This window comes from Carex rostrata, chromosome 22 (genome assembly GCF_964058835.1).
Source record: "Carex rostrata chromosome 22, lpCarRost1.2, whole genome shotgun sequence".
Lineage (NCBI taxonomy): Eukaryota > Viridiplantae > Streptophyta > Magnoliopsida > Poales > Cyperaceae > Carex > Carex rostrata.
Genome location: NC_135939.1, coordinates 8,022,298 through 8,041,832, shown reverse-complemented (window position 1 = coordinate 8,041,832; position 19,535 = coordinate 8,022,298). Strand labels below are relative to the sequence as shown.

Here is a 19,535-nt window from a genome sequence, read left to right as displayed (position 1 = left end):
CATATACAAAATTCAATATAAAGCAATCCTGTACTGGAATGGAATAATTCCGCTTGATAATTTCTTAAGGTCGGTGGTTTCTCTGTGGCTCGCAAATACTGAAAATCAAGGAGTGTTTTTGCATGGTAAAATGAAAAATTGAAAATTACTCATGACAAAACTTACATGGATCATTTCAGTAATTTTGGCGACACTCTGCTGCCGTGATCGCAGCCCTTCTGATAGGGTGTTAAATACTCCTTCAGCAGTGGATTGAGATATCGGCATATTTAATGCTGAAGCCATGAGCAACAAAACCTAAATTTTTATCGAACAATTACCATTAAAAGGGAATCGTTTATGGGTAAGAAATAAGCTAATTGACTTGTGCACTGCAAGAGTTTTGATTAAGTGTGTTATAAGGTAACGTTGCTTTTCTAAGATGCAATATATCACAACAAAAATAATATTCTTCTTCAACAAACTGAGATTACAAACACATGAACCAAATAGCAATTCAATACAACATCAGTGGGAAATAGAAATAAAACTGTCCCAAAAAAATTGCAACTACAAGACTTAACATGAAAAAGGCACAAATTAAAAAATAAAAACTGAATAATCACAGGTTCTGACACCAACTCCTTTCTACAACCACGATTATGAAATCAAATCAAAAAACCTAACACCTCTTAAGAGTTCATTTGCTATTTCGACTCTACCGACACCGATTCCGTAACAAAAATTGAAGGAAGAGAAGAGATCGGAGACCTTGTCTTAAATACCGTCGATCCGATTGAAGACAATGGCGCGATGACCACCATCGATGTTGTAGAGGCTGTTCAAGGCGGCGTAGACGGCGGGCGGCGCCGAACAACGCCAGCTTAAGCATTGCGGGGGGAGGGGGTTGTGCTTGGTACTCGGGCAAGAGAAAGAGAGGGGGAGGCCATCGGTCTGAGCAAAAGGGGGAGAGATGGCTCGGCGCGGGTCAGGTGAGAGAGCGAGAGAGATGGCGGAGATGGCTGAGGCGATTCGGTTTCTTTTTCTCTTTCTTTTTCTTTGGAAAGAAGGGATAGGGGACGGGGACGAACAACAAGCGTCCCAGCGAAAAAATTTGTCCATCTGAGATTAAATCTGCACGATTTTTGATTCAGATCCAACAGTGCAGAATAAAAATACTTGTGACAATATGTGTGATAATACGTGTGACGAGTCCAATTTGAACTAAATTTAAACTTCTACACAGAAAAATGGTGTATTTAATCAAAAAAAGGTGCGATCTGAAAATTCAATGGCTGAGCATTCTTCTGTCAAAAAAACAGTAAATCAGAACCCTTGCAGGATCTAGACATTAAGCTCCTTAATAAGGAGGAGATAATATATATATATATATATATAGAGTTAGGCTACTCTGCTTTGCAAAGCAAACAGCCATCCGTGCTTTGCATTATGGTCCCTTGGATCCCCTTCAAAATTCGTGCAAATCCATCTGATTTGATATGTGAAATTTCGCTAAAAAAATTAAATGGACCCCTCCATTTGCAATTTGAACCCCTTTTTCTTCCTCTCCCGACTCCTCCCTTCCTGTCTTTCTCTCTTGTGCAACTTTCACTCCCAGGGCGATAAAACTCAACCCAGCAGCGCCACCTCTCATGCGCGATTCACTCCCAGCGGCACTGCCAGCGGCGATTCACTCCCAGCGGCGATTCTCTCTTGCGCGATTCACTCCCAGCGGCGACCTAGGGTTTCGGCGGCGACTTGGGTTTCTGCGACTAAGGTTTCGGCGGTGTCTCACAGCGACGACTAAGTAAGTTATCACCTCCCTCTCCTCCTAAACATTGTTTGGTTGGCTTCTACAAAATACCAGTTTTACCCAAACTAGTCCCAACTGATATTGAACTAATACGGTACCATATGAACATGATCGCTTTTGGGTCTTTAAACCTTAGCTAATTGTAAGTAACTTTCTTATACGTCTTCTGACAGCATGTCTAGCAAAATCTTTATTTTAGTTTGAAATTTACAAAGAATGAAAGTGATAATTTTATCATGGACAGGCCATTAGATCCGTAACTGGGCCCAAGGGTTGCATTCTCATTGTAACGGTACTTGCCAAAATCTCTTTTGTGTAATTTATTATGGAGAAACGTTTTATATTTTATTTTATTTTATTTTAATGTTTTGTTTGTGATGGATATATATTATTTTTTTCTTCCACGATGTTTAACAGAATTTTTTTTTTTTTTTGAGTATTTTGTTTGCAATATAACCCTGAAATTTTAGTGCCGTATGGCCAGAACTCTGGTACTGGTACGAAATTGTATGAACCATCAAGCATGTATTTTTATTGGTTTGACCCCTTTTTGGCAATTTTCAGGTCCCTTTCATTTAGCTAAACAGGTGACAGGATCTGGAATCAGTGCCAGAAATGCTTCTCCCATTCTGAAATTTTAGGTCAGAGTGAAATCATTGCAAATTTTATTAGAACTGATTGGGCATATATAATTAGAACAGATTAAATTGTGCTTGGAGACCCGAGTATATGCCAAATCAAATTTATTAGAACTGATTGGATATATGCCAAATCAGTTCTATAAATTGTGATTGGGTATATGCCAAATTTGACCTGTTAGTGTTAAATTGTGTTTGGGTATATGCCATGGTAGTGTTAAATTGTGATTGAGTATATGCCAAATCACAGATTAAATTGTGATTGGGTATATGCCATGGTAGTGGTAGTGTTAGTGTTGAGTATACTAAATTGAACTGATTGGGTATATGCCAAATCAAATTTGTTAGTGTTAGTGTTAGTGTTAGTACCTGCCATGCTAATCCTTGTTCAGTTCAATTTATTAGGACTGATTGGGTATACTTGATTAGAACTTCTTTGGCATATCAAATTTTATTAGAACAGAGTGAAATGCGCCTACTTGATTAGGTCAGTACACTGGGTAAAATTAAATTGAGTGAAATGCTTTCCTTTTGATTTTTCTCCAAAGCATGACTTCTCTTAATTTTTTTTTTGTGTAGGCAAAATGACTAGCCAAAATAGTCATTCTTCATCAAACCCTTCTTGCAAGAGATACCATAAGCCTACGGTAGTGAAGTGTTCATGGACCGCGAAGAACTACGGAAGACAATTTTATAGTTGTCCAAATTGCAATATGTGGAATTAATGTATTTTATGTGTTAATTGTGGATTAATTATACTCTGTGTAAGAACCTAATGCTTATCTTATTTACATGAATTATGTATGTTGCCTGATAATTTCTTTGTATGCTTGAATTGTATGCGCATTGGATGTTCATTGCTATGTATTTGTTGATTTTATGAATCCTTTTTCTTGAAGCTCAGTGTGTTTATCATAACTTGGCAGCATAGTGGGCTATCATTTTCGAATGTTGTAATCCTTTCCAAATATCTTGGGTAGTGATTGTATATGATCAGGAGGGTCACATCTCATAGAAAAAAGGCTTCTATTCATTAAGTCATACATCCCAATCATACATCACACAGAAAAAAGGCTAACTGAGATATGAAGTTATTGCTATTTCTAAACTATAGAAAAGATACGGATACAGACATACTATTCTTCCAACCTCTTATATAATTTTCCATGGATTGAATTTGAACTTGACTTGGATATTGAAAGATAAGCAGTTAGGCCCTTACAATTATGAAAAATGCACCAAGAAGGTAGTTTAGTTTCATCAATGTAGGTCAGTTTAAATGCAGTATGTAAAAGGGAAATAAGTCAGTCAGTTTAAATGCAGTATGTAAATTTCCGAATATTTCATCAATGTAGAATATTAGAGTTCAGATCAAGGCATATGAAAACATCTTGAAATTAAAACATAGTCTAGAGAGAATAAAATTACAACATAGTCTAAATAAAATTAGTCTAGAGAGAAAAAGATAATCTAAATAAAACAGTTCATAAATCGTCTTCATCAGATTCTTGAGTTGCCGCCATCTTGTGAACACCACTCTCCTCGTCATTAACCGCCTTTCGTTTGCCTTTTTCATTGTTTTTCAACTATCACAATGAACAATTCATGAATTAAAATTGAGTAATAAAATTGAGTAATAAAATATGTAAAATTTTCATTTGCCTTTTCCATATGAGTAATAAGATACTCTGTTAAAAATAATAATTCAAGTTCGGACAATGTTTTCATTTGCTTTTTCCTTGTCTGATATTTCAACCCTATTTGCAATGTTTTGGACATTTTTATGGAAAAATTCAGTACTGGTACGGTTGTCAGGTTCCAAGTATAACACAGTGAGCACTAAATTGAAATTTTTATTTAAAGTTGAAATTAAGGAAAAAATATATAAATAGAATTGAACCATTGGGCAAGTCCTTGAGTTGTGGCCCTCTTTTTCGCCACATATGCTACAAGTTCTGCGCTTCTTCAAAGAAGGAGGCACCATCCGTGTCGGATTCTTCTTTCTACCTTTGCATTGCGACTCTCGTGGGTCATGAAATATGGGATTGGCATTAAATTCCTCATTCCCTGACACTTCTTTGAAATTAGCTTCAAGGCTTGGTATACAACCTGCTTCTGCTTGCTTATCTAGTACCTAACTGAGTTAATTTGCCCTTCTTTCATATTACAATTGAGTTAATTTGTTTACTCAACTGCAATCTAGGGTTGGCTGTCTCAATCTAGGGTTCATCAAATAAAATGTGAGAAATTGAAGGTAAAATTGAGTTAATTTGTTTACTCAACTGCAATCTAGGGTTGGCTGTCTCAATCTAGGGTTCATCAAATAAAAGGTGAGAAATTGAAGGTAAAATTGAGTTAATTTGTTTACTCAATTGCAATCTAGGGTTGGCTGTCGCACATAGCTGTCGATTTATTGCAAGCCGCCAGGGAAGGAGGGGGCAGCCGCTGGGTCGGGTGAGAGACGGTGGAGCTCTTCCGTGGTCGGGTGAGAGAAGGTGGAGATAGGCGTGGCCGGGTGAAATCGCCTCCCTGGCGCCTTCTATCGCCACTGGGAGTGAAGTTGCGCCAGAGAGATGGCCCTGGGAGTGAAAGTTGCACAAGAGAGAAAGACAGGAAGGGAGGAGTCGGGAGAGGAAGAAAAAGGGGTTCAAATTGCAAATGGAGGGTCCATTTAATTTTTTCAGCGAAATTTCACAGATCAAATCAGATGGATTTGCACGAATTTTGAAGGGGATCCAAGGGACCATAATGCAAAGCACGGATGGCTGTTTGCTTTGCAAAGCAGAGTAGCCTAACTCTATATATATATATATATATATATATATATATAGATAGGCTAATATCAAATCGATTGTTCCTGGGGCATAGAGCAATCAAGTTTTAAACCGTCTGATTTGATTTTAGATCCGTGCTTGATGAGATTAGATATTGTCGCTGGAGTCACTAGTTTCAATTGAACGGAACGGAAAAAGTTACAAATTTGCTCCGTTAGGTCCCATTCTCTCTCCAGCGCCTTCATCCCTTTCCTCTCTTTAATTCATGCGATTTTCTCACGACGACAGCCTCCACCGCCCTCTTCACCACGGCTCCGCTTGTCTCCTCCTTAGCGCCTCATCTCTCTCCACCGTCTCCAGCCTCGATCTCCGCCTCCACCAAGGCCCCGCTTGTCTCCTCAGCGCCTCATCTCTCTCCACCGTCTCGATCTCCGCCTCCACCAAGGCCCCGCTTGTCTCGTCCTTCGCGCCTCATCTCTCTCCACTGCCTCCAGCCTCACTCTCAGCCTCCGATTGCTACCAAAGGTTCCTGTAGCAGCATGTTTAAGATTATTATTTATTCAACTTTTCTAGGTTATTATCTTGCGTCAATTCTCACTTGAGTTTATATGGAGTACAGATTTGGTCTTTTATAATAATTTGTTGCAAAATAACCAAGTAAGAAACAGGTGACTGGTATTTAATAATAATATGTCATTTAACAAGTCAGGTACTGTAGATCATAAGGCCCTTACACAAGCATATAATTTAAATTGTAGAGGCTGACAAGTACTAATTTTAAGTATCAATTCAACTATTGTTTTTAAATTTTCTAGTAATTGTAGTGTTTTTTAATCTAATTTGTAGGTATTATATTTTTTTTGTAGATAAATAGATAATTTGGAAGTAGATGAAATAGAAGATATAGTGATAGTTGGAAAAAGGAGAAGAAAGTTTCGAGCCTCGTGAAGGGATATATGATTCTATGATATATAATGCAGTTTGTTCCACGAGTGTAAACAGTGATATATGATTCTATGATATATATTGTAGTTTATTCTAGGGTGTAAATAGTCAGATATGTTTTTGTTTACATATCTTCATGTTCTTGTGCCTTCGAAATTCATGCTCGGCTCTTGAAAGAAATTCCATCTTTCATTCTCTACAAAACAGAAAGAAGAATGAAAGAATAAAATTGAACTCATTCACACCCCCTCTGCATAATTATAACAGAAATGTATCAATACTAGATTACTAGTATTGATATGATTTGTTTTAAAAACTGAATACTACAAGCAAAACAAAGCTGAAAGCACTTCACAGAAACTAAAATTTTCCTTACATTTGGTCTTATGTGCAAACATCTCAACAGAGTAGGGGGATAGTTGGAAATACAACAATTATTATATAGTCGCTATTTGGAAAAGCACCTCACAAAACTATACATGTAATTGATGAACAGTCAAGTACACTTATTTGTTATCATACAACAAAAATTGCTCTCAAAACCAGTGACATTTGATTTTAAGAGGATGTAACCAATAAAATCAGTGCCTAATTAATAAAGATTTAATCTTGATCTTAGAGAAACACTCGCCAAAAGAGTATGCTCAAACTGAGCGCTCCTTTTTCCATCAGCAATTACAGGAGTCCATCCGTCAGGCGGTTAGCATAAAGCAATGCTCATTTAAATTCCAAGAAAGAAAACAATAGCATGTTAGCATATTAAACTGCTTATATTTTCTAAAATAAAGGTCAGCCGGTTTCTAATCTTAGGCAAAAATAAGACAAAAGTAAATTGTTTATATAAACTGCTTTCAATATACCTTTCCTTATAGCTTTGGATTTACACAAAAACTGCACAAAAACATCACATGTATTGCGCATATTTCAAAAAAAACTTTTTTTTTTTAAAATCATGCTATGCTCTCAAAAGAGGTCTTCTTCATCCCCATAAACCGTATCAGATTCATATGCATCATCTTCGCCATCTTCATCATCTTCAGTTATAAATTCAGATTCGTCTTCACTCGCATCTTCTATGGAAATTGGTTCTTTTCTTTTACGCTTGTCATTTTGTATGGAAATTGTCTCTCCTTGTTGCCTTGCCTTGTCATCCTCTTTTTTCTACAATCATAACATAAGGTACTAATTATCATTGAAACATTCACAAACAAATAAATAGTAAATCGATCACAAACAACATTGAACAATTAAAAAATAATTACCTTTGGACAATTCCTCATGTTATGACCCTCTTTCTTGTGACAGTAACTTTAAATATAAAGAAAAATGAAGAAAATGAAGAAAATACATCTAGGATCAAGTTACTGCGTTTGTTTGGTTTTAATTTGCAGAAAATGAAGAAAAATGAAGAAAACCAAATAAAAATGCTCACTGCGGACGCACGATTTACGATACGGCCGCACTAAGTACTTAGATGGATTTCTGGATGCGCACCAATTTTAAAAAGGTATAATAAGTTGTTCGTCAAAATCCGTGCGGACGCACGGATTTCGATGCGGCCGAAATCTGGGCACACAGGAAAAACCGAGCGCAGTGCGGGTGCTCGGGACGCACTGTAGCAACCAGTGCGGGTGACCCGGCCGCACTGTAGCACTATAGCAGCCAGTGCGGACGCACTGTAGCAAGTCAGCCAAAAATGAGTCTGAACTTAAAACGACCATAACTTTGACTCGTAACTCCAATTTAGGCTTGCGATCACTTTTTGGAAAGCTAGCGAGAATATCTACAACATGAGAAACTAAAAAAAGAAAATTTGTCCAGTGCGGACGCACTCAATACTTAGACGAATTTTCAGCATCTCAGAAAAAAATCCGAGCCTAGTGCGGACACACAGTGCGGCCCGGAGCACCCGCACTGGATCCGCAGAAAGCCAAATTTATACAGTTTTAACACGGTTTCTATTTTTGGCACTTCGTTAACGCGTTTTACAGCTAAATATGGACAAGGCAACCTGGGAAATGATCCGAATATAGCACCCACTCACCCCACTTCCTAGCCTCTTAATTGGGCATCTCTTCGCAAAGATCATTCATTATCATCCAATCTCATTCTCTCTCTCCACACACACAATACTTAACGATAAATTATGAAGTAAGGAAAGCGTTCAAGCAAGGAGAATAAGGGTTTCCTGAGCAAAATTCAGCAAGATAGAGGTTCTTGATTCAATAAAGGGTGTAATCATTTCTTTTTTATTGGGTGTAATCATTTCTTTTTTATTTCATTTCTTCTTTCTTCTTACTACACAGTAGGATTGTATACTTGCAATCTGAACCAAAAATGTATTTAAAGATAAAAGATACATCTTGATTGTACTGAAGCTTTGTACCATACCATTTGAACGTATCATATATATATATATATATATATATATAGGAATTGCTTCATATATACTAGAGTCCAGTTACTGAATTAATTCCAAAGTGAGTGCTATTTTGACTTTTGAGTACTCATATTGCACCATTTAGATTAGAGAGAAATCCATCTCCCATTATTTCAGATATATTCTTATTTGATACTTTTTTTCAGCTGCTAAATGATCATGTATGACTTTCCTCTTAAATTTGTCTTTATCATCACTGCTACTATTTTCTTGCTTACCTCTCGTCTTCTTTCCATCTCTCTTTATAAATCTAAAAAATAAATTGGAAAAGAATCTGTCAAATTTCAGATAATCAAAGGCACAAATAACACCACACTTCCTCAAACTGCCCTTCTTTTCTTTTATATCATTGAATTATATATTTTTCTTACATAGTTATCTCTATACACAGAGAGGATTTATATCAATCAAAGAGGCGCACAGCTTACCTCTCTTATCTAAGAAACAAATTAGAATTCAATCTAAACTTGGAAGTAAATTACACACCAACCAAATATGATAAATTAAAAAATAAAAAATAAAATTAGTCCAGCCGTTTATTAACCAAAAAAATATCTGTTGGTTTCTTTCTTCATTTCTTTCTAAATCTGAAAAAAATATCTGTTGGTTTCTTTCTTCATTTCCTTCTAAATCTGATGTGACGTATTAGCTTACAACTTCAACAGAATCTGTCATATCGTTCATGTCTCTTAATTTGTTCCTTTATATTTTCTTTCTCACGCTTTGTCTCAAGTAAAAACAAATTAAAATGAAAAATGTATTGCCGCAATCTGTCATAGACTGTCGAGGATTTTTGGTCAGAAAAACAAAAGAAGAAAACCAGAAAGTCTATAGAGTGAAACAAAATCTCTATTTGCTCGCAAAATATTTTGCTAGCGTAACAGAGGGCGGTCAATGCAAGAATGCATATTTCTTGCTTTATCTCTTTAGACAGTTATTTATATTTACCAGTCGAGTGTCGGCTACACATTACAACTCATTTTTACCCAGTTTACAGGAGCTAACTTTCCTGTTATCGAGTAGCGTGCTACGAATCTGAAGTTAGCAGTTAAGGCAGTTGGATCTCAAGTTTGAGTGTTATCTACAATAAATGAAACGTTCGATCAGAATATGTACAAATATTAAAAGGCTCAGTGGATTTTACTAATGGCCGAATTAGTCCAGATTCCGATCGGATGTTTCAGATCTAAAAAAAAATATTATGTTAACTCTAAGGACATGGATTCAACTTTTTTGGTCCTTTCTTTTTTTTTTCAGACGGGCTTAAAAAGAGTTCTGATTTTAAGTTGGGACTTCATATTTTTTTACTTTGGATTTTCTGAAACTGCTAATCTGGGCCTGGGCTGCACGGTAATTTCGAACACATTTTTAAAAATAGTTAATTTAATTTTTCAATTAGTTTAAGAAAGCTACCGTTTTATTTTTATTTTTTATTATTTCTTGTATTAGCTAGGGATATGTTTATTCAATGTTTCGATTTCTTTATGAAAGAATGACAAAATCGAAATATTATTGCAGTTTCTTCTAGTTCGTCAAAAGATCATGAAATCATATATACTTGTTATTTAAAAATTGCAAAAGAAAAAAAATAACGAACCAACATGTTTGAAAATTGGAATTTATTTATTAACACCTTGTACGGGAAGAATTGGGGAATAAACTGTACGGTGAGTTGCTAGGCCTGCAGTTTACTTAGCTTTGCCATAAATGATCTCATTAATATATTGCCAAATCTTTAATATTGCCAAATACAAAGCACAATTTTATTTCATTCAACATATATCACGAAGCAAATCAACAATCCAAGAACACTTCAAATCCAATATTACATATATGATTAACACGATAGGGATAAACGGCCCTTATTTTTTTTATAATTAATATGATACAATTAATAAGCCATGTACTATGGATGTATTGTATCAATTGGGCCGTGAGTACTTGAACCCTTTTAGTAAGGGGGCTGACCATTAACGTTGCCCGGTGGAGAATAATTGCATATGATGAAAATACCAGCGTTGTTATCACACACCACCTTGGCGCATCCTATTTTAGTGGAACTACGCCAAACAACCTGAGTATAATGACCGCACACTTTGCCCGAAGCACAAGTATTGCTGCTATAGGTGTAGTATTGTTTCTCAGACACCCAAAGATTAACTGCATCTATACCAGAATAATCCTTACCGTTGCCCCAGAAAATATTTTCACCATATGGTCCACCGGAATGAACAAGTTGACAATCGCCTTTTCTTTTATTGGCATAACTTTGCGCATATGTTTCCACTGTCTGGTCCCAAGTGACAGGGCCAACACCAACAGCAGAGCGTGCAGTGTTGTGGGCATTAACATAGTCTTGAGGAGAGTTTTGTGCTAAGCATGTGTTTGTTATGGCAAGAGCCACCACAAATGCAAAACCAAAGGCTACCACTTTGTTGCCTAACATTTTGTTGTATTGCAAAAGATAGTTTGTGTGTGTATGTTGCATGTAAGGTCCAATAAGGAGTTTAGATCATTTATAGAGGAACAAAAAAAAATGCTGTAGTCATCAGGCAAACTCCAAGCAGGTTCCTGGCTATTATAGCATTAGCATATTTTCATGATGCAACCTTATGTGACTCATGCCGCATCAGCATCTGACGTGTAATCAAGGGAGTCCAAATGAATAGTCATGCTGTGGCAACTTATGTTGCGGGTTGCTTTTTCCCTATGAAATAACATAGTAGTGACAAGATTCGAGTATAATTAGCGTATTAAATGTTATTTTGATATTTCCGAACCGAATGCCGAATAAAACGCAAAAAAATGTATAATACAATTTATTCGCAAATAAAACGCGAGTCACGTATTATTCACGAGAAAAACACGAAACAAGCCATTTTTTTTTAGAGTAACGAAACTAAATTTAAATGAAAATATATATCTCGAAAAAATAAGTCTTATGAAAATAAATGAAAATTTAAAGTAACGAAACTAGAAATTCAAATAGTGATTTGGAGAATTGAGGTCCGTAGTCTCGTCTTGTTGTCAAAGTCTAAAATTTCATCAATATCCATGTCTTGTTTTCTGCTTTTCCAAGCTTAATTATCCTTTCAAAATATTTCGAGCCCGAAAATTAAGAATCATTTATATGGTGGACTTTGACGATGTTCTTTTCAATTTGAAAAATTATGTGATAGATTTACTTTCAACAATTATTTATCGACTGAGTTGTTTAATTTGGTAATTGCTTGTATATATGGGAAACCATATATAATAACCATTCCAGTACCTCTGCAACTTGATGAAAATCATATCATTCATAAAAATGAACCAATCAATATTAATTTCCAACTGTCAAGAAGCGGTCAGTTCGAGTACGTGTTGGGCTTTTTATTCTTAAAAATTCCTTATGCGGAGGTTTGGAACTTGCATTGCATGCCCTTCCATTCCATAAAAATCATCATGTCCGCAGTTTTAGACCTCCTAATTAATTATCCTCCCTTATGGTTTAGGATACTTGCCAAAATAAATGAGAAAAAAATAATGTTGTATTGCAAATTAAAGATTGTGTGTGTGTGTGTAATATGTTGTAAGGTCCAAGTTGGGGTGTCAATGGGTAGGATACGGGATACGGATAGGGTGGAAGCATTTTCATATCCAGATTCACTAAGAATTATCTTACTCATATTCTACACTTATTCATTAAGAATTTACCATAAAGTCAAACGGTCAATATTAGAAGGTTAATAAATTAATTTTAATGCATTCATTTTTTGAATGTTTTTTTACCACTTGACTCTAAGGAGAATTAATTTCAAAAAAAAAAAAATTTACATATAGACACATCACTCTTAAAGTAAACAGGTTTTAACGGTTCAGATTCGTCGTTTAAAGCCGATTCCATGAGTTTTAGACTTGAGTTCACCAAGAAACTTGGTGAACTTATGAACACCCTAGTTTTTTCTTTTTTTTAGTAAAAGTTAGATATCAAGCCACCCAACTATTTAATACCTCTGTTAATAACTTAATATATAACAAATGATTTCTCTCATCCAGATTTTGAATCCATGACCTCTTACATAGAGACCGTGTGTCTTTGTCACTAGACCAAAAACTCGTTCTAAAAAACCCTAGTTCTACTCTAATAATTTAATATATATGCAGGGGCATAAGAATAATCGAAGATAAGTAATGTACGTAAAAGTTAGAATTAGTACGTTCTTGGATGGATATCGGAGTTCAATTCTCTTGAGCAAGACTAAGTTTAATTAGGCTAACGCAATCAAAATTAAAGTCTATTTGCCAAAGTCTTGTGAATATCTCTCAATTATCGCCATCAACATGTAAATAATTTTCTTCTTTAATGAAATATGTTGGTTGGCTATTGGCCTGCTGACGTTAAAATAAAAAATATATATATATTATTGACATCAAATACATAGTAAAATCAAGAATCTGTTTATGATTTAATGATAAAGCTAGATACATAGCTCTCATGTGGAAAGTAAATTCACTGTAGTATACACATGGATTTTAAAATGTATTAAATAGATTGACTTTCGACTCATAATTTAAAATATATATATGTGTGTGTGTGTATTTTCTGCCATCAATTATCATCAAAATTAATTTGTGCCCTCTTTCCGTCAAACTATTTTGTACGCTATTAGTAAATTTAAAGAAGAAAAATGCATAGTATTTAACTTGTCCTCCTTGGAACTTCATCCAAATATATATCTCGAAAAAATATGCCTAATGAAAAAAAAATGAAAATATAAAGTAACAAAACTAATTAGAATTCAAATAGTGATTTGGAGAATTGAGTTAGTCTCGTCTTGTTGTCAGAGTATATATATAAGCTTATCCATGTCTTCTGGGTATTAGATGCTCTGTTTATTTGAAAAATTATATATATGATAGTTTTACTTTGAACAGATATTTATCCACGACTGAGTTCTATTAAGACTTGGTAATCGCTTGTATAGGTCAATACTTTGAACAGATATTTATCCACAAAATTTATTTAAAAATAAAAATGAAAATGAAAGTCAACCGTGCCGGCTAAATTGTGTGCGCCGCTGATTTGACATCACTCGGGTTAGAATTTGCAATCTCCATTAATAAAACTATTTTATTACTAGGAGGGTTCAAATGTCATTTTTTGAATATCCATCATATTTCTAATTTTTATACTTTAATAACTTAAAATTTAAAACTCAAAAATAAAAATAAAAACATTAATGTTAAGTTTGATCTATATCTTTTCCTCTATAAGCATAAAAGTTTACGACATTTCAACATTATTATTTTGATTTGTATCAAGAGCATGTAAAAATATATTAATATGGATAAATTTTAGACGTTTATTTTTCAACTTATATTTCATATAAAAACAAAATCAAAAAGTAATATAAAAAAAAAATTATGTACATATGGAGAAAATAATATATTTCACATCTAACGATTTTATTTTGACAAATAAGTTTTCAAAATATTATTATTTGAAAATTATATATATATATATATATATATATATATAGAGGTTGGCTAAGATCAAAGTGGTATATAGAGGTTGAAATTTTTGGAGTTATGCTCACCAAACTTTCTTGGTGAGCATGTCACACGCTAGCTTTACTCATATATATATATATATATATAGAGGTTGGCTAAGATCAAAGTGGTAGTTTCTGAGCTTTGGTGCTACCAATTCGTTTTTCAATTTTCAAAGTTCAAAACATTAATCTGAACCGTTCAAGTCAATCTCTATATTAAAATATGCTTGGAAACCAAATTTTATATTTTTTTTAAAAAATTTTACTATTTATTAAGCCACTTTGAAAATCGCTGATGTAACGGTGGCTTCTGATTTTACTATTTTGTTAAGTCACCGTTGGATCAGCGATTTTCAAAGTGGCTTAATAAATAGTAAAAAAATTCAGAAAAATGTAAAATTTGGTCTCCAAGCATATTTTAATATAGAGATTGACTTGAACGGTTCGGATCGACGTTTTGAACTTTGAAAATTGAAAAACGAATTGGTAGCACCAAAGCTCAGAAACTACCACTTTGATCTTAGCCAACCTCTATATATATGTATATATGTATATTTAATCCACAAACCATATTTTAATATTCCTCCGTTGTCAAATAACGAATCTTTTGAATTTGCGAAACAGATTAATTATATTATATTAAGTAAAAAGAATAAAATTAGAAAAGAGGAAAACATATTGGTTAATTATGTTAATACATCATACATATCTTTAACTTACTTCTCAAATAAGAATAAGAATGGAAAGTATTGAACGTAACACATTAATAAAATTGTTTTTCTTATTCCCCTAATTTCAATTTCAATTATGTATCAATCTTTCTTTATTTAAGTACTTTTAGCCTTCTAAATTAGCTTTGTCCTTGTGTAGCTATGCATTTAGATTTGCCAACTAATTGACAGTCTTAGCCCTCGGACCTCATTTAACAAAGCATCACGACACTATTGCTGGCCTCATGTAAATATCTTGAGCTGAGCGCATTTTATTTAATTAAAAAATTGAGAGTAGAAAGCACACGAGGTCTTCCCATTATTCGGGCGAATCTTGATTGGTTGATTTGATTTCGGATCGATCTCCTAAATTGACTCAAATTTTGAAAAAAAACAAAAAAAATTGGTGCCGTCTAATTTGCTCTGCCATGTATATTTTAATATACTTGGTACATTCCATCTTAACCGAATTAATCCCAATTATTATTGGAGGGGTAACTAGATCTGGAAGGCTAAACTAAAATCCTGTTTGGTTGATTTAGGATCACATATATATTGTTTGGGCATCTGGGAATTAGATAATGCATGTAATTCTTCTCCTCTTTTTTGGTGGTGCAAGTTCCTTGTATTTTTTTTTAGGGGATGCTATAAAAATTACGCTGATGACTTTTTAAGTTTTAAAAGTATTGAGGTCCTAATTAAGTTTGGTTTATGTTGGTCCGATGAAAAAAAAAGTTAATTAAATCCAATTAGAAATCCAGGAATAAAGCTAATTGAGAAAAGCAGACACTTTTCGGTATTCATATAATATATCGCATTTTTCTTTCTTTTTTTTAAAAAATTGCGTGGTAGGAGCTATGTATTTGCTTCTCAAATACTATAGAGTATTACCTTTACTTTACGGTTTGATATTAAATCTCAACTGGTTTGAGAATTAGGCTAGCGTTGGGGCAGTATTAATGAGTTTTGAGATTCATGCCAAGTTAAAAAAAACGGTCCAGATCTAATAATCGTAAAAGATTTTCTTATCAGGTAATGAAGAGGATGCGGCCATTTTTATTAATATCCTAAAAAAAAAACTTAATTTTAAAAATAACCTCGAATTTTTTTTTTTTTATTGATGCCCCAACCGCTCAAAGCCTGGGCGGGCCGAGCCCCAAGTGGAGCGCCAGAAATTTGGGCGGTTTGCTTTTTTTTTTTTTTTTTTTTTTGTTGTTGTAAACCGCTGCACTGTTGGGCGGTTTTTTTTTTTTTTTTATTTTTTATTTATTTTTTTTTATTTTTTAGAAATTTTAGTATTTTAATTTAAATAATTTTGTTAAGAAAAAATTATTTAGAGTGTATGCTAAAAAATAAAACATTTGACATATTTATGAAGTGATGTCGTAATTCTTTATAACTTTGATTTTTTTTTTGTGAACTTTGATTTTATTTGTCAATTAGATGTCACAAGTCTAAATATAACACTAAAAATATCAAATTTGACATTTGTTGGTAAATCAGCAAGTCTGGACTGATACAAGGACCAAACTACAAAAGTGATTGCACCAGCATGTAGAGCATTCAAAAATACACACGGTAGGCATTAAAAAACAGCAATTTTCAAACCATCTTAATAAATAGTAAAAAAATTCCAAAAAATGTAAAATTTGGTCTCCAAGTAGATTATAATATAGATTAAACATCTAACGGTTTGGATTTGTTGTTTTGACATCACACTGCTAAAAATAGCCCCGGCAGCACCTGGGCAGAACTGGTGCCAGCAGCAATTTAGCCACAGCCTACATATATAGAGTAAAGCTAGCGTGTGACATGCTCACCAAGAAAGTTTGGTGAGCATAACTCCAAAAGTATATCGGATCGACGTCAAATGTCAAATCCAAACCGTTGAAATTCATGTACTTCATGAGTGATGCACATACATGCAAATAGCTAATCCAAATAGCTAATCCAAATAGCTAATCCAAACTATTATATGTTTAATCTATATTAAAATGTGCTTGGAAACTAAATTTTACATTTTTTTGAATTTTTTTACTATTTATTAAGATGGTTTGAAAATTGTTGTTTTTTAATGCCTACCGTCGGACGAAAACTTAAATTGAATTTTTGAGGCTCCCAACGATATTTTTTTGAAATTCTAATGCTTCCGATACAATGATGCCCAGTGTACCACCTGGTCAAAACGGATCCGTCTCGTCCTTCCCTTTCCGAAAAGTGCTCATACGCGTAAATTCGAGTTTCTTAGCCAAAGTTATGGCTGTTTAAAGTTTTTTCGAAAATTAAACTTTGAAAATTCACAACTGGCTGTAGAAAAATCCAAATAAGTTGAAATTTATATCAATTCTGTGTATTTTTGAATGCTCTACATGTTGGTGCAATCACTTTTGTAGTTTGGTCCTTGTATCAGTCCAGACTTGCTGATTTACCAACAAAGGTCAAATTTGATATTTTTAGTGTTATATTTAGACTTGTGACATCTAATTGACAAATAAAATCAAAGTTCACAAAAAAAAAATCAAAGTTATAAAGAATTACGACATCACTTCATAAATATGTCAAATGTTTTATTTTTTAGCATACACTCTAAACAATTTTTTCTTAACAAAATTATTTAAATTAAAATACTAAAATTTCTATAAAAAAAAAAAAAAAAAAAAAAAAAAAAAAAAGCAAACCGCCCAAATTTCTGGCGCTCCACTTGGGGCTCGGCCCGCCCAGAATTTGGGCGCTCCACTTGGGGCTCGGCCCGCCCAGGCTTTGAGCGGTTGGGGCATCAATAAAAAAAAAAAATTCGAGGTTATTTTTAAAATTAAGTTTTTTTTTTAAGGATATTAATAAAAATGGCCGAAGAGGATGTGAATTCAGGAGCTACCAGCTATATTCATACAATTAAGCTCAGCATAATTTTTTGACACATAGTAGTAAAAGTCCACGGAAGCGGTTCATAAATCATAATCATTAATCAGTATCATTTATTTTTCTATTTCCTACATGACGTTCTTCCCTCAAAAATAAGTTGTCAATTGGCAACAATAATTTATCCAACTTAAATTAAAAGATGGAGACAACATGCATGTACAATGACAACATTTATTGTATCAAGCAACATCGTAGTTAATTGTAATTAATAATTTATCTTATCCAACTTAAATTAAAAGATGGACACAACATGCATATACAATTGCGGCCATTTTTATTAATACTCTAAAAAAAAGATTTTTTTTAAAACTGCCCTCATGTTTGACTTTTTTTTTTTAAATGCTCCGACCGTCAGGCCCATGGAGCCCACCCCTCCTAGCAGACCGCCCGGGCCAGGGGCAGTCCTCTTTTTTTTTCTTTCTTTTTTTATTAGAGAGAGATCTTAATATTTTGAATAAATAATTTTGTGAAGAAAATTGTTTAGAGTGTATACCAAAAAATAAAACATTTGATATATTTATGAAGTGATGTCGTAACTCTTTATAACTTTGACTTGGTTTGTCAGTTGGATATCACAAGTTTAAAGATAACACTAATTAAGGACTTGGCATCTGACAGCTTGTTGATCTTCTTCTCTTTATTTCTGATACTAAACAGTAGATTAGAGCTACTAAAATATATTAAAATCTCAAATTAGATCTCTGTACATGCACAATGCACCCTAGACTGACATCTGGTATGGTACCAAGTATAAACTCAGTAACTAAGCACTAAGCAAAGGCTATTGGTATAGTGCAATGCACTAAAAACATCAAATTTGACCTCTTCTGGTAAATCAGCAAGTCTGGACTAATACAGGGACCAAACTGCAAAATTGATTATACCAGCATATAGAGCATTCAAAAATACACAAAATTGATACAAATTTTAATTTATTTGGATTTTTCTACAATTAGTTATAAATTTCCAAAATTCGGATTTTGAAAAAACTTTAAACAGCCATAACTTTGGCTAGGATAGTCGGATTTGCGCGTATGACAACTTTTCGAAAAGGGGAGGACGAGACGAATCCGAATATCACTCGGGGGCCACCCCTGGGTATTCAAAACATCAAAATTTCAAAAAAACATCGTTTAGTGCCTCAAAAATTCAGTTTAAATTTTCCTTCAACGGTAGGCTACAACGATCGGTATTTTGTTTAGTCAATAGCCTAAGGGATTATTCAAGAATGATCCATATAATTATTTTTAAATGCATTTACTATTTATTGTATTCGTTTGACTATCTCCGAGCAAATGGTATATGTTGACAATAATCAAATAATCCAATTATTCTCTAAAAAATGGTATATTTTGACAATAAGCAAATGATATATGTTGACAAGAATCAAGTCCAAGTCCTTAGTGTTATCGTTAAACTTGTGATATCCAACTAACAAATCAAATAAGTTATAAAGAGTTACGACATCACTTCATAAATATATCAAATATCTTATTTTTTTGGCATACACTCTAAACAAGAAAAATTTTTCTTCACAAAATTATTTAAATCAAAATATTAAGATATATCTATAAAAAAAAAAAGGACCGCCCGGATCCCAGGCGGTCTGGTCCCTAGTGGATCGCCCCTGGTCCGGGCAGTCTCCTAGGAGGGGTGGGCCGCCTGTGGGCCTGGCGGTCGGGGCATTTTAAAAAAAAAAAAATATGATAACAGTTTTAAAAAATCCTTTTTTAAAGGTATTAATAAAAATGACCGGTACAATTGGCAATAATAATTTATC

General features: G+C 33.9%; 1 long non-coding RNA gene and 1 pseudogene across 1 annotated transcript; one reads left to right on the top strand and one right to left on the bottom strand.

Annotated features, from left to right (window-relative positions):
• Positions 1–1,529: 1,529 nt before the first annotated feature.
• On the top strand, positions 1,530–3,328 carry LOC144574365 (uncharacterized). Its single transcript, XR_013518196.1, has 4 exons — positions 1,530–1,786; positions 2,037–2,084; positions 2,357–2,433; positions 3,010–3,328. It is a non-coding gene; the product is annotated as an uncharacterized LOC144574365 (long non-coding RNA).
• Positions 3,329–10,504: 7,176 nt separating this feature from the next.
• LOC144574138 (pathogenesis-related protein 1 pseudogene) lies at positions 10,505–11,066 on the bottom strand (annotated as a pseudogene).
• Positions 11,067–19,535: the final 8,469 nt, after the last annotated feature.